The 12699-nt window shown below is 43.9% G+C and overlaps 1 pseudogene; it reads right to left on the bottom strand.

Annotated features, from left to right (window-relative positions):
- Positions 1-3572: 3572 nt before the first annotated feature.
- LOC117715881 (small nucleolar RNA SNORA17) lies at positions 3573-3659 on the bottom strand (annotated as a pseudogene).
- Between the last annotated feature and the right edge of the window lie 9040 nt (positions 3660-12699).

The raw sequence follows: 12699 nt of genomic DNA on the forward strand, positions 1-12699 counted from the left end.
AATCTTTTAAAATGGTGTCCAGACTGTAAAAGGTTGCAATCAGCTGAACATTTTATTTTCTTGGCCATTAGCAGAAGGTCTCAGTTCCTTATTGGCTGTTGGCAGAAGTTCCCTCCCACACAGAAATCTCCACCAAGCTGCTCAGGTGTCTTCACAACATGGAAACTGGCTTTTTCAAGGCTGAGTTATTTAAGAGAAAGCAAGGAGGAAGCCCCAGTACCTGTGATGACTTTATACCTCAATCTCTAACCGTCAATTGTGTCATTAAGTTAAACTTATGGCAGTGGAAATAGGAATCACCGTACGTAGTGTAAAGGGGATGTCAGAGCATGTGGACATATTTAAAACCCGTGCTGTAAGGAGTGTCTCGGATTTCATAGCACTCTGGGTGAGCCCATCTCATGGAGGAATGTGTAGAGGAATAAAAGTCTTACACAATGTACAGGTTCACCCTCTTCTTGGTTCTCACAAGTTCTGGGAGAGTCCTGATCTTGTTTTACAGAGAAAGGGGATAAGAGAAAGACAAAGAAGGATAGAGACAGGGCAGAAGGAGGGAGCCTGAATATGGGGCATGCCGGTTATTCCTAGCTTGTGGCATTTCTAAATATATCAAAGACAGAGTTAGATTAATTGCTGAATTAACATCTCTCCCGCCACCTCTAATTGTTTTTTCTCCAGAGCTCTTCTCTTTAGCCATGGGTGAAACACACAAACTCCCCCTCCATTCTTCTTTAGTACCGAGGGCCCCTTAAACAGGACTGATGTTTCTAGGAATCAAATAATCTATCAGTTTCTTCTCTGGATTAGAGAGAGAATGGTAACATTTAACTCTGCTTTTAAAGGCTAAGGCAGAAGAGCTAACACGGACGTGATATAAATAGTTTCTAATCAATACACAGCTATTATTAGAACTGATATTTATCTAGATAGTTTGTATGATATTGCATTTGCTGTATTTTGCTTTCTATTTCCTCCCATGTCCTCTCTGGCATTTGTGTTTCTTTTTTTTTGCTTCTTTCTTCCTTCCTTCTTTTTCTTCCTCCCTCTCTCCCTCCCTCCCTCCCTCCCTCCCTCCCTTCCTTCCATCCATCCTTCCTTCCTTCCTTCCTTCCTTCCTTCCTTCCTCCTTCCTTCCCTCCCTCCCTCTCTTCCTTTCTTCCTTCCTTCCTTCCTTCCTTCCTTCCTCCTTCCTTCCCTCCCTCCCTCTCTTCCTTTCTTCCTTCCTTCCTCCCTCTCACCCTTTCTCCCTCCCTCCCTCCCTCCCTCCCTCCCTCCCTCCCTCCCTTCTTCCTTCCTTCCTTCCTTCCTTCCTTCCTTCCTCCCTCTCTCCCTCTCCCCCTTCCTCCCTCCCTCCCTCCCTCCTTTCTTCCTTCCTCCCTCCCTCCCTCCCTTCTTCCTCCCTCCCTTCCTTCTTTCCTTCCTTCCTTCCTCCCTCTCTCCCTCTCCCCCTCTCTCCCTCTCCCCCTCTCTCCCTCCCTCCCTCCCTCCTTTCTTCCTCCCTCCCTCCCTCCCTTCCTCCCTCCCTCCCTCCCTCCTTCCTTCCTTCCTTCAAGACAAGATTTCTTTGTGTAGACCTGGTTGCCCTGGAACTAGCTCTGTAGACCAGGCTGGCCTTTAACTTTCAGAAATTCACCTGACTCTGCCTATTGGGATTAAAGGCATGCACCAACACCCCTGGCTGTTTTGTTTGTTTGTTTTGGTTTGGTTTTAAAACTTTTTTATTGGTTCTTTGTGAATTTCTCATCTTGACCTGCAATCCCACTCATCTCTCCCTCCCCGAATATCTACCCTCCACCCTTGCAACCTTCCCCAACAACAGAGAAAAAGAAATCTCGTTGTAGAAGCTGTAGTGTGTTACAGTGTGTTCCATAGTCTACCCTTTTGTCCATACTTCTTTGCTTGCAAATGTTCATTGCAATGAACATTGGTCTTGTATAGGTTTCTGGCTTCTGCTATGCTATCAATACTGGATCCTCACTGGGGACTCCTCTCAGATATCATGTTGTTATCTCCCTGTGTCATGGAGATCCTGTAGTTTTGGATCTGCAGGACCAGCCTTTTCATGCACTCCAGCAATTCATGGATGGGGAAGATGTTGGGGTGGGTCAACTCAAAGCCCTGGATCTGGACCTAAGAGGTATCTGAGCTAGTCAGACCTTCAGCTCTCCTGCACTCACACCACCAGGGCAAGCTCTTCTGCCCTGCCCCAGGTGGCCCATTCAATGTCACTATCAGAAAAGGAAGGAGCCAGCTCTCCCAACCTCATGCCCTCTGGGCTGGCTCATTTGCACCCCCGCCACCAAGGCCAGCTCTACTCTATGATGCTGGTGCAGGGCCCGCTCTCCTGAGTGCTGCAGCTGGTGAAGGTCAGGGCCAGCTCTACTACTCTCATGAACCCAGGGCCAGGTCTCCTGTCTGCTTCAGGTAGCAAGGAAGAGGGTATCTCTCCCTTATCCATGTCACCACTTGGGAGATGAGTGGCAGGGTAAGCTCTCCCAAGCTCATACCTTTGCGGCTGTCTCACCTGCCACTCATGCAACCAGGACCAGCTCTACTGTGCTTCCTGGATGATGTTTGGGACCCATTCTCCCAAGTCCTAGATCCAAGTCTAGGGTGGGATCAGCCCTCCTGCTCTCAGGCCCCCAGGACCAGTTTTCCCACAATACCCAGGTGAGGATTGAGGTCAGTTCTGCACAGCCTTCACACATCATTATGTCTCCAGGCAGCAGCCCAGACCAGGGAAATCCACCTGGCCCTGGCCTTTGGTTGTAGCAGACCCCTGCTGCTGCAGAGCCTTGGACCCCACTATGGTCCTAGGAGGCATTATGGGCTACTCACATCAGGCTGTTCCTTGTTACCCTGGAGTGTTCAGTTCTGCCTCTCTTTGTTGTGCCCACCCACGTTCTTCTGTTTCTCTTCCATTTCTCCACCACTTACTTGCTCCTTTTCAGTGGCACCTGGAGTTTCTGAGTATCTGGGGTCATCTCAGGAAGGGTTTCAGGAGTGCTATACCCTACCTGTACATTATGGCACCAGGCAGGGGTCATCTCGGGCATGATCTGCCTCCCCAGGCTTGTACAATGCAGACTCTTTCTGTACAAGAGGCTAGCTCCCTGTCCCAGACACATGGTGCCAGACTGGTGGTTATCTTGGGGATTGGTCCTCACCTGGGCTGCCCTTGTAGCCCCATGAGGGGGTGGTCTGTCTCAGGCTCACTCCAGCCCAGGGCCTGGTAGGGTTTGTCTCATCTGTTCACTCCTTGTTGGACTGGTGGTCATCTTAGGCTAGCTCCCTGTCCAATGCCCATGGCACAGGTCTGGTGGTCATCTCAGACTCACTTTTCTTTTCTTTCTTCCTTTTCTTTTCTTTTTAAAAAGATTTATTTATTTTATATATGTGAGCTGTCTTCAGACACACCAGAGGAGGGCATCAGATCCCATTACAGATGGTTGTGAGCCACCATGTGGTCGCTAGGAATTAAACTCAGGACCCCTGGAAGAGCAGTCAGTGCTCTTATCCACTGAGCCATCTCTGCAACCTCTCAGACTCACTTTTCTCAGGGAGCATTAGTTAGTCATTTGGATGTTCACAGGTCAGGTCTCCCCTCTACTGACATACAAATGACACAGCAGCCACATCTGCAATGCCCTAGGGGTAGGGTTTTTTCTTCTTAGTGATAGCCATTTTGACTGGGTGAGATCAAATCACGTGATAGGTAAAGAGTTGAACATTTTGTTTGTTTACTGGTCATTAGTATTTTATTCTTTGAGAACCATCTGTCCATTTCATTAGCTTAATTATTGATTGTTTGATTAAAAAAATTGTTTATATATGCTATATATCAACCCTCTGCCAGATAGCGGGGAGAGATTTTTTCCCCCTTAGGCTTTTCCTTCATTCTAAGTTTTCCTTTACTATGCAGAAGCTTTTTAATTTCATGCAATACCATTTGTCAATCTGGTTCAATTTCCTGAGCCACCAGAGACCTTTTCAGGAATTCCTGGCAAATGCCTACATGCTAAAATGTTTTCTCATAAGTGTTCATGTTTCAGGTCTTACATTAGGGTCAAGGATCCAACATGGACCTGTGGATTCATGTTGAACTGACTTGTGGACAGGATGAGAGATAAGAATCTAGTTTCATTTTTCTGTATATGCATAATACAGTTTAATAATACCATTTGTTTTAGGGCCTGTCTCTTCTACAGTGTATGTTTTTGGCATTTTTGTAAAGCAACGATGCCAGGAGACAGTTGCCATATAGCTTTTATTCTGGGTCGTCTATCCTGTTTCTTTGACCTATGTATCTGTTTCTCCTTTGCCACTTGGTAGTGTAGTTTGAAATCACAACGTTGTTACTTTTGCTCCAGATTGCTTCATCTATCTAGACTCTAGGTAGGTAAGTCCTAGAGTCTTTGTGCTTTTATATAAATTTTAAAATTATATAATTTTACATATAGATATATAAATTATAACATATACATTATAACATATATTTTCCATTTTAATGAAGGGTAGCATTGAAATTTTGATTCTTGTGAACACTATGAACAGCCATCGGTTTTTATTAACTGTGATAGAAGATGTTAGCCAGACACTGCTCCTTTTAAACTTGCCATGCTGACAGTGTTTTACTTGGGTTAATTAGTAACTACTACCTTTTGTTGTCTGAATGGCTTTTAGTAAGGAAATAATGTCCGGAAATGAAGGCACTGCATCTTAAGTAATGTGCTAGAGACGTGTTTGGTATCTTCTTGACCTCATGGGCGTGGCCAGCCAGCTTCACATCTGTACCAGACTGCAGCAAATGTGAGCACTGAGAACCACGACTGCCCTCCTGGGAATTTTAATTTGCCACTGAAAAGCCCAATTTAGACTTTGCATTTTAGAAAAGAAACCAAGTGCTATTGCCAGTGAGAGCAGAGCTGATGTCAGCAATCTTTTCCAGGCAAGAAAGGAACATGATATTTTCTCTGCCTCTTCTCTTTTCATGCAGATGATTCTTGGATATAATCCTAGATGATGGATCTCCACTGTGCATGTTCAACTTTAGGGCTTCATAGGTCAGATAATACAGCGCATGAAGGAAGGTCCTGTCAAATGGTAACCTGGTGGACCACTGTCAAAGGTTTGATTTCCACTAATGCCCAACAATAGGCCAAGAGTTATCTCTCAAAATGAGAGATTGATGATGGGAAAATTAGCTATAGATGATGGGAAGGCTTTGCTTCTAATCCTAAAGAGTCCCTGCTGTGATCTACCTATGTGGACCCACCAAAGCTCCAAACAGCATCCCTGTCTGCCACTGGCACTTCATGTACCATCAGATCTGCTGGATCATATGGTCTAATTGCAAAGCAGCCTGTACAGCAGGACCTGTTGAAGAGCCTTCTTCTTTTCCAGGCAACACTCATAGCTAGTAGATGTCTGAGTCACTTGGATTATGGCTGGAGTAACACATCCATGTGAGGAATGTGCTGTCTCCAGAATCCATAAAGGTCCACTAAACATTCTTCTTCTATTTGATGGAGTGAGGGGTCAGGTGCAATAACTTATCCTTCACCTTTGAAGGATTATGTCTATATGCCCCACACCACTGGATTACTAAGAATTTCACTGAGGTAGAAGGCCTTTGGATTTTGGTTGGATTTATTTCCATAGTGGGCTGGTGTAGTACCTTGCAGAGGAGACAAGTGATCAAGACCCATCAAACTAAGTTATGACGCAGGGCTGAAGATTTAATATACCCTTGAGATAAGACCGTAAGTTACACTGCTGGCATTGCCAGCTGAAAGAAAATTGTTTCAGATGGTCCCTATGGAAAAGTATAGGGAAAAAGCATTTGCCAGAACAATAACTGCATACAAATATCAGGAGATGTATTCATCTGCTCAAGTAAGGAAACCACCTTTGGCACAGCTGCTGCAACTGAAGTCACTACTTGGTTTTGTTGGAGATAGTCAACTGTACTTTCCTTGATCCATCTATCTTCTACACAGGGCAAATAGAGTTAAAGGGAAACGTGGCAGGAACACCTCCCCACCCCCACCAAGACCTTAATGGTGTTGCTAATTTCTCTAATTCCTCTAGGGATGAGATACTGGTTTTGGTTCACTATTTTTCCCATTAAAGGTAACGCCTAAAGCATCTATTTGGCCTTTCCAATAATAATAAACCTTTATTCCACAGCTCAGGGAACCATGTGGGGATTCTGTCAACTTCTAAGTGTATCTATCACAAGCACACATTCTAGAACTGGCGAAATAACCACATGAGTTCAGGGTTCCATTGGCCCCATTGTGGGTCAGATGCTAGGCTAGCCATAATTCCATCAATCTCTTGAACTCCGTAAGCCCTTGTTACCTAGAAGAGCTATAGTGCTTTCTAGGGTTTCTTTGGAATCACTGTCAGTTTAGAATCAGTATCCAATAGCTCCCAAATGTTATGCCCCTTCCCCTAATGTGCAGTTTCCCTAGTAAAAGGCCATAGGTTCCTCAGGAGAATTTGTCTTTCCCTTCATTCAAGGGTTCTAAATCTGGGAAATGGCTAAATGTGGAAATTGGTTGATGGGTTGTGATTCTTTATTCATTCAACACAACACAGACTTAAAAAAATTGTTCTAGTGGTTTCCTATATATGTAGATCAAACACAAACTAAGTAGGCTTCTTATCCTACTTTGTTTGTTCCAGGAAATGCCATAATTGATTAGCCAGTCCCAAAAGTTCATATGAGTCACACTGTTTTAAACATTTAAATTTTAAACATGCAAATGCATTCCATGTTCCCCTCACTCCTCAAATTGAAGGCCTGTCTTTATTGTTACACATATATAAATAGAATCTGCTGAGTCCATTTAGTGTGTTGTATGTGTTTGTGACTGTACATTCTTTGTACTGGATAACTGATAAGGATATTCAACCCTGGGAGAGGCTACCTCACCCTCTCTCAGTAGTCATTAGCTGTCTCTTAGTAGTCATTAGTAGTAGTCATTAGTTCTTTGTCTAGGGGTGGACTCTATATTTCCCCCTTTTGTGTTAGTCTGTATGATGAGATTATCATCATTCAGGCATTGTTTAGGCATCCATATTGCTAAAGAATTATGGGTAAATATATTCTGTCATTTCTAGGAAACACAATCTCACAGCAGACTTCCTGGTTTTCTGGTTTTTACAATCTCTCCACCCCTCCATCCACAATATTCTCTGAGCCTTAGGACAGGAGTTGTATCATAGATGTGTTTGTTTGTGTTGGCTTCCACATGATCCATGGGTCTCTGCATTATGACATGGAATAAGTTTCTGTAATGGTCTCCATTTGCTGTAAAGAAAAGCTTTTCTGTTGAGGGGTGAGGGCTACACTTACTGGTGGTGGGTATGAGTTTTAGAATGCAGTTATTTACTCACTGTGGTCTAGCAAAGTGATTGTAGTAGTTCTCATCTAAAACTATGACCTCACTTGCCCCATGTAATTGCCTGGAATTAAAGTACCAGGCATGATTTTCCTCCGGTTGAGTGGGCCTTATGTCTAATTAGACGTCTATCTGTTGCTTACTACCAAGGCATGAATGTTACTGCTGCACCTTTAGTGATGTCTTGTTCTTTTGGTCATTTTGGTCATAGTGACATCACTATGTTTATTGCTTCTCTCCCTTGGCAGCTTACATAGCACTTTCTGGTACTGTGAGCTACACTGCAGGGAGAAGGCTTTTAGGTTAGATCCAATTGGAATCTTCTGAGTACTGTGCCATGCTGTCACAAATAGGGACTTCCTTCAACCTTTGGAAGGCAACCAAGGGCAACAGTAAGAAGCTTATATTGTTTTGGGAGGCATTTGGACTACTCTGGCTAACAACTCTTGGTTGGTTATTCATGCCGGGTACTAGGGTTTTTGTTAGTCTATTTTTCTTGGGGGGAGCCATAGACTTTGTTAGATCAAGTGGCATAACTTCTCTCTCTCTCTCTCTCTCTCTCTCTCTCTCTCTCTCTCTCTCCCCCCCATACACACACACACACACACACACACACACATGTGTACACTGTAACTTCGTATAGGTTTGGTACACAAGGCAGAATATGATGGGTCAGAATATGATGGGTCAAAGGAGAATGCCTTTGAGCACCAGCCTTCTTTCTTGGTTTTCTGTGCACAGGGGCATCAGTAGCCTTTGCCAGCTGCCATCGTGATGTTCGTCCTCAGCAAGGGCTCAGAAGCCATGAGGCCAAGGACTGTGGACTGAAATAAGGTGCCAAAATAAATGCCTTCCCTCATTAAATTTATTTACCACAGGGACATAAAGTCCATCTAATCTACATATTTCCTGAAATAGTTTGTTTCGTCTATTATTGCTTACAATTCATTCCCTAAAAAATAATCACTATTTCTAAATTAGAATACACTATACTCTCCAATTTAAACATCTGTAATGGCTTTCTTACCAGAAGAAAAAACCCCAAGACCTAAAAAAATACCCAAGCTGTTGGAGTGACTTGGCCACTCTTCTCTGTTTCTATAAGTCCTCTGCCCTCTATGTTCTTAACCACTACCCACACAGGGACTCCCATCTTCTCTGCACTCACACCAGGATTCCCACTTTCTCTGTATCCACACTGGTGCTCCCATCCTTACTATTACCTTGTCTCACTCCATCCATACTGTAGTGCTCCACCTTGCTCACACTGGAGTGCTCCTTTTTTGTACCATACTGGTGCTTTTCTCAGCTCTCCCAATACCACCCCCCTTGTTCTAGGCACTGAGTGTTCTCTTCCTGCTCTGTTCATATTGGTGCTGTCCTCCTGGGTGTCCCCTACCTGGTGGGCTCTCGGGTTTTCCCCGCAGTATTCTATCCTTGCTCTACCCACATGGGCATCATTTCTCCTACTTGGATGCTGTGAGTGTTCCTCTGTGTACAGCTGATTCAATTTGAACTCTCTGTCCCTAACAGATTGATTTCTCTGTGTGTCAGCTGTCATATTATATACCCAGAGAGGCCTCACTTGACATCTCACCAGAACCTTCCCAATTCCATCCCTCTTGGGCTCTCCATTCTTATTTCTGAGTTCCCATAGGATAGAACGCTATGCTGCTGTGTGTGTCCCAGAATTCCTGATGGCCAGTCTTCCCATATATACTTATAGGCTGGGCAGACACACTCTTTTTTTTTTCTGTGCTGGACAATCATCTTAATTCCCAAGAGATGGCAGACACTCTTAAGTTGTCATTGGCTGAGTCTCTAAATGGAATGCTTTTGTTTGGCTCTAAGAGACTTGAACTTGAACAAGTCTAAGGGATGTGAGACTCACTCAATGTGTATAATTCTCTCTCTCCAAACCTAGCACAAAGTCATGAACTAGAATTATATTCTGTCAAGCTCAGGCAGTCATTTAGCTATGCACAATGGCACACACTTCCCTCCTCCTTATATAGAATGGTCTCTCCAAGTCTTTCAAGCTCAGCTGTTCTGTGCTGGGAGATAAATGTCAAGTGGCTGTTCCCTCGTCATTCAGTGAGTTAAGTTCATAAATCAAACATGAATAATGAAGCATTTATTGGCACAGGGGGAGAATGTGGGAGGCTAGCTCTTGTGTTGTAAAACAAAAACCAAAGACAATCCTAAAATATTGTCTTTTAACTCTATGCCACAAAAATGAAAATAGAAAGCTCCAATTCCTCCTTGCTGGGAAGAACTCAAAGTTCAAGATGAGAAAGTCACTCTCAGGGTTGTAGTGTGTAATCTTGAGGGTGCAAACTGAAGGTGAGTGTGGTATATGTTTACTGAAGGGTTGGAGCTAAGGGCAGAGGACACAGCAAGAGGCTCATCAGTTCCTAGGCTTTTCCTTCCTGAGCTGTGTGCATGACACGTTTTTCGTTGGCTCTACTGTGTACAGAGAGATGGAGAAGGCTGGAGGATCCTCTCACTGCTTGTATTGCTGACACTGACTTTTTTCCTAATCAGAGTGGGATCTTAGAGTTGAGGGGAACACTGTCTGTCCTGATGAACTCTAGCTGGAGAATGGGAAGGCCAGACGCAAGGACCCAATGGCAGATGTCAACCCTAAGATGAACCAAGCATGGACTTTATGCCTTTCCTCCTTGGTGTACTCTTGATACAGTGTCCTGTAGCCTCATGCCAGAGGCTACTCAGTTTATATCCAGATGCAGTGTAAAAATGTGTCATTAGTTGAAAGCCTTATCCTAATTAGAACAGAGCTTCTTTCCTCAGTGCTATACATAAAACACACAAACACAGAGATAGGTCTGTTATTGTTTGAATAAGATACTGTAGGGTGTTTTTTTTTTTTTTTTTTTTTTTTTTTTGCACAAATTTCAGGCTGAATAACTATTGTGTGTGCTTTTAAGAAGGGGGTAAAACAAAAGTGGAAAGGACCGGACTGTCCTTGTTTCTGACGGCATGTACTACAGATGCTTTTTATTCTTTCTCTTCTTTCCTTCCTTCTTTCTTTTTTATTCTTCCCTCCTTCCTTCCTTTATCTCCCCCCCACCCCTTTGGTTTTCCAAGACAGGATTTCTCTCTGTAATAGCCTTGGCTGTCCTGGAACTCACTTTGTAGACCAGGCTGGCTGCAAACTCACAGAGATCTGCTTGCCTCTGCCTCTCAAGTGCCAGAATTAAAGGCGAGCACCACCACCACCACCACCACCACCACCCGATCAGATGCTGTTTCTTCATTTGCTGTAAAGACCCCTAGATTTAAGCAAGTGTGCTTTAATTTCTGCTTGTTGAGACCTTCTAGTCTTAACAACTACAATTATCACATGTTGAAGGATGCCCCAAATGCTTTCTTATGCTCTTGGCACAGAGCTTACTGTTTACAATAAACACCCCAAATGCTTATGGTCTGGTCATCAGCCACCAATGCTATTGGGATGTGTTAGAAACTTGGTGGGTGGGTGGCTTGTGAGAAGCAGCTAGGTTACTGAAACAGAGGACATTGGGACTCTAGCCTTATCCTGTCTCTCTTTGCTTCCCAGCCACCATGAGGAACACAGAGCTTCACCATGTGTTTCTGCCATGATTGACTGTGGTATTGCTGACTCAAAACAGCAGGGTCTAGCAATTACAGACAGAACTGTCAACCACAGGCTAAAACAAATATTTCCTCATTATATAATAAATTGTTTATTTTGGGCATTCTGTCACAATGATAGAATGCTGACTGGTACCCATGTTGTGAAGCTCAGAAGCTCCTGTAAATTCAATGGCCTCTTCTGGCCTCTGTGGGCATCTGTACATCTGTATTCACATGCAAACCCCCATGCCTCCCACACACACTAAAAAAAAAAAAAAAAAAAAAAAAAAAAAAAAAAAAAAAAAAAAAAAAAAAAAAAAAAAATCACCCTAAGATGGAATCAGTCAGCATGCACAAAAGATAGATGATTTACTGAATTTTACTTCATTTAACAAAATCCATAGACAAATTAGCAATGCTTACCACTTTGAAGTTTAATCATCAATCACCTGAGAAGGTTATCAAATAGTCTCCATCTATTCTCAAGATGGGATTTTTTTCTGCTGCTGTCATCATTGTGGTCAAAACTCCATCAGGGAGAAGCTGAGAGGTGTGGCCTGCACTGAATTCGGATTAGAGAACCATAAAGCTAACAAGTGAAGGAGCCTGTGTGCCCCTTGACTTCTCTCTGCATCACAGGTCTAGGGTTACTGAAGTTTGGTGCCCAGGCCTCAACAGGGGAACTCTCTGGTCTTGGCAAAGCACAATGAAGGCCCCTTCTCTACCAGTTAACATTTTGGATGCAATTCTCTCATTATTATGCTTGTTCTTTACCCGAAGCAAGAAGCTTCCAACAGGCACATGTTTAAAGGGGGGGATGGGAGCAAGAAGCAGAAGGTGCGCAGTCTCCATGAAGGTGCAGGGTAAGATCTGGTGATCCCTGATGCTTTGGCTCCCCAGGGTCCTATTTCTTTTCATACTTCCTGTATAGTTTGTCATGCTCAAAGCAGCTTATTTCACACTCTAAGGACTTTATGTATATAAAGCATGTGGTTGGAACCTGTTCCTGCTCTGAACTATTGTGTCCCACACTTGGCCTCAATATGAAAAACAAGTCATTTATAAAATCCTTTGCATGGCTGTAGGAAGCCGCTGTCAGCAGTGGCTATACATTTGCATTTCCAAGATGGCGCTGGCCGCGTGTCTTCTCCAGATGTAAACAATTATTTGCGCAGTTGCTAGGCTGATAGGCGTGCCAAAGTCACTGCCAATCCCGAGGCATAATATTGGGTGGTGAGCGAACAGCCAATCAGAAGTGAATACGTCACTCTAGACTGTACTTAAGCCGGACCCCTTCCTCAGCTCTCCCCTTCCGCGCCTCTCCACATTTCCCCACGTGTGTGAGAAAGATTAAAGCCTCGTTTTGCAGTAACTACCTGATCTCTGCGTCTCGTGCTTTCTCTCCCACGGATGCAAGGCTCGAGGGGGGCGCGTTAGACATGGCATCAGTTTTTTAGAATAAAGAGTCAGGAAGAAAAGGAAGGAGAGAGAGGGCCGCTCTGATGAAGTCTGCTGTTACAAAAAATATGGTTTTAACAAAAAATATGTGTTCTTAAACCACTCAGTGGCTGCTGGGAAGTCACCCTCTATCCCAGCTCTTGAGGGTAGCCAGCTTGTATTCACAGCTGTGTGGTGACCCTGCAGTGAGGAGAAGAGAAACTTCACATGTGTA

Source organism: Arvicanthis niloticus, chromosome 9 (assembly GCF_011762505.2).
Source record: "Arvicanthis niloticus isolate mArvNil1 chromosome 9, mArvNil1.pat.X, whole genome shotgun sequence".
NCBI lineage: Eukaryota > Metazoa > Chordata > Mammalia > Rodentia > Muridae > Arvicanthis > Arvicanthis niloticus.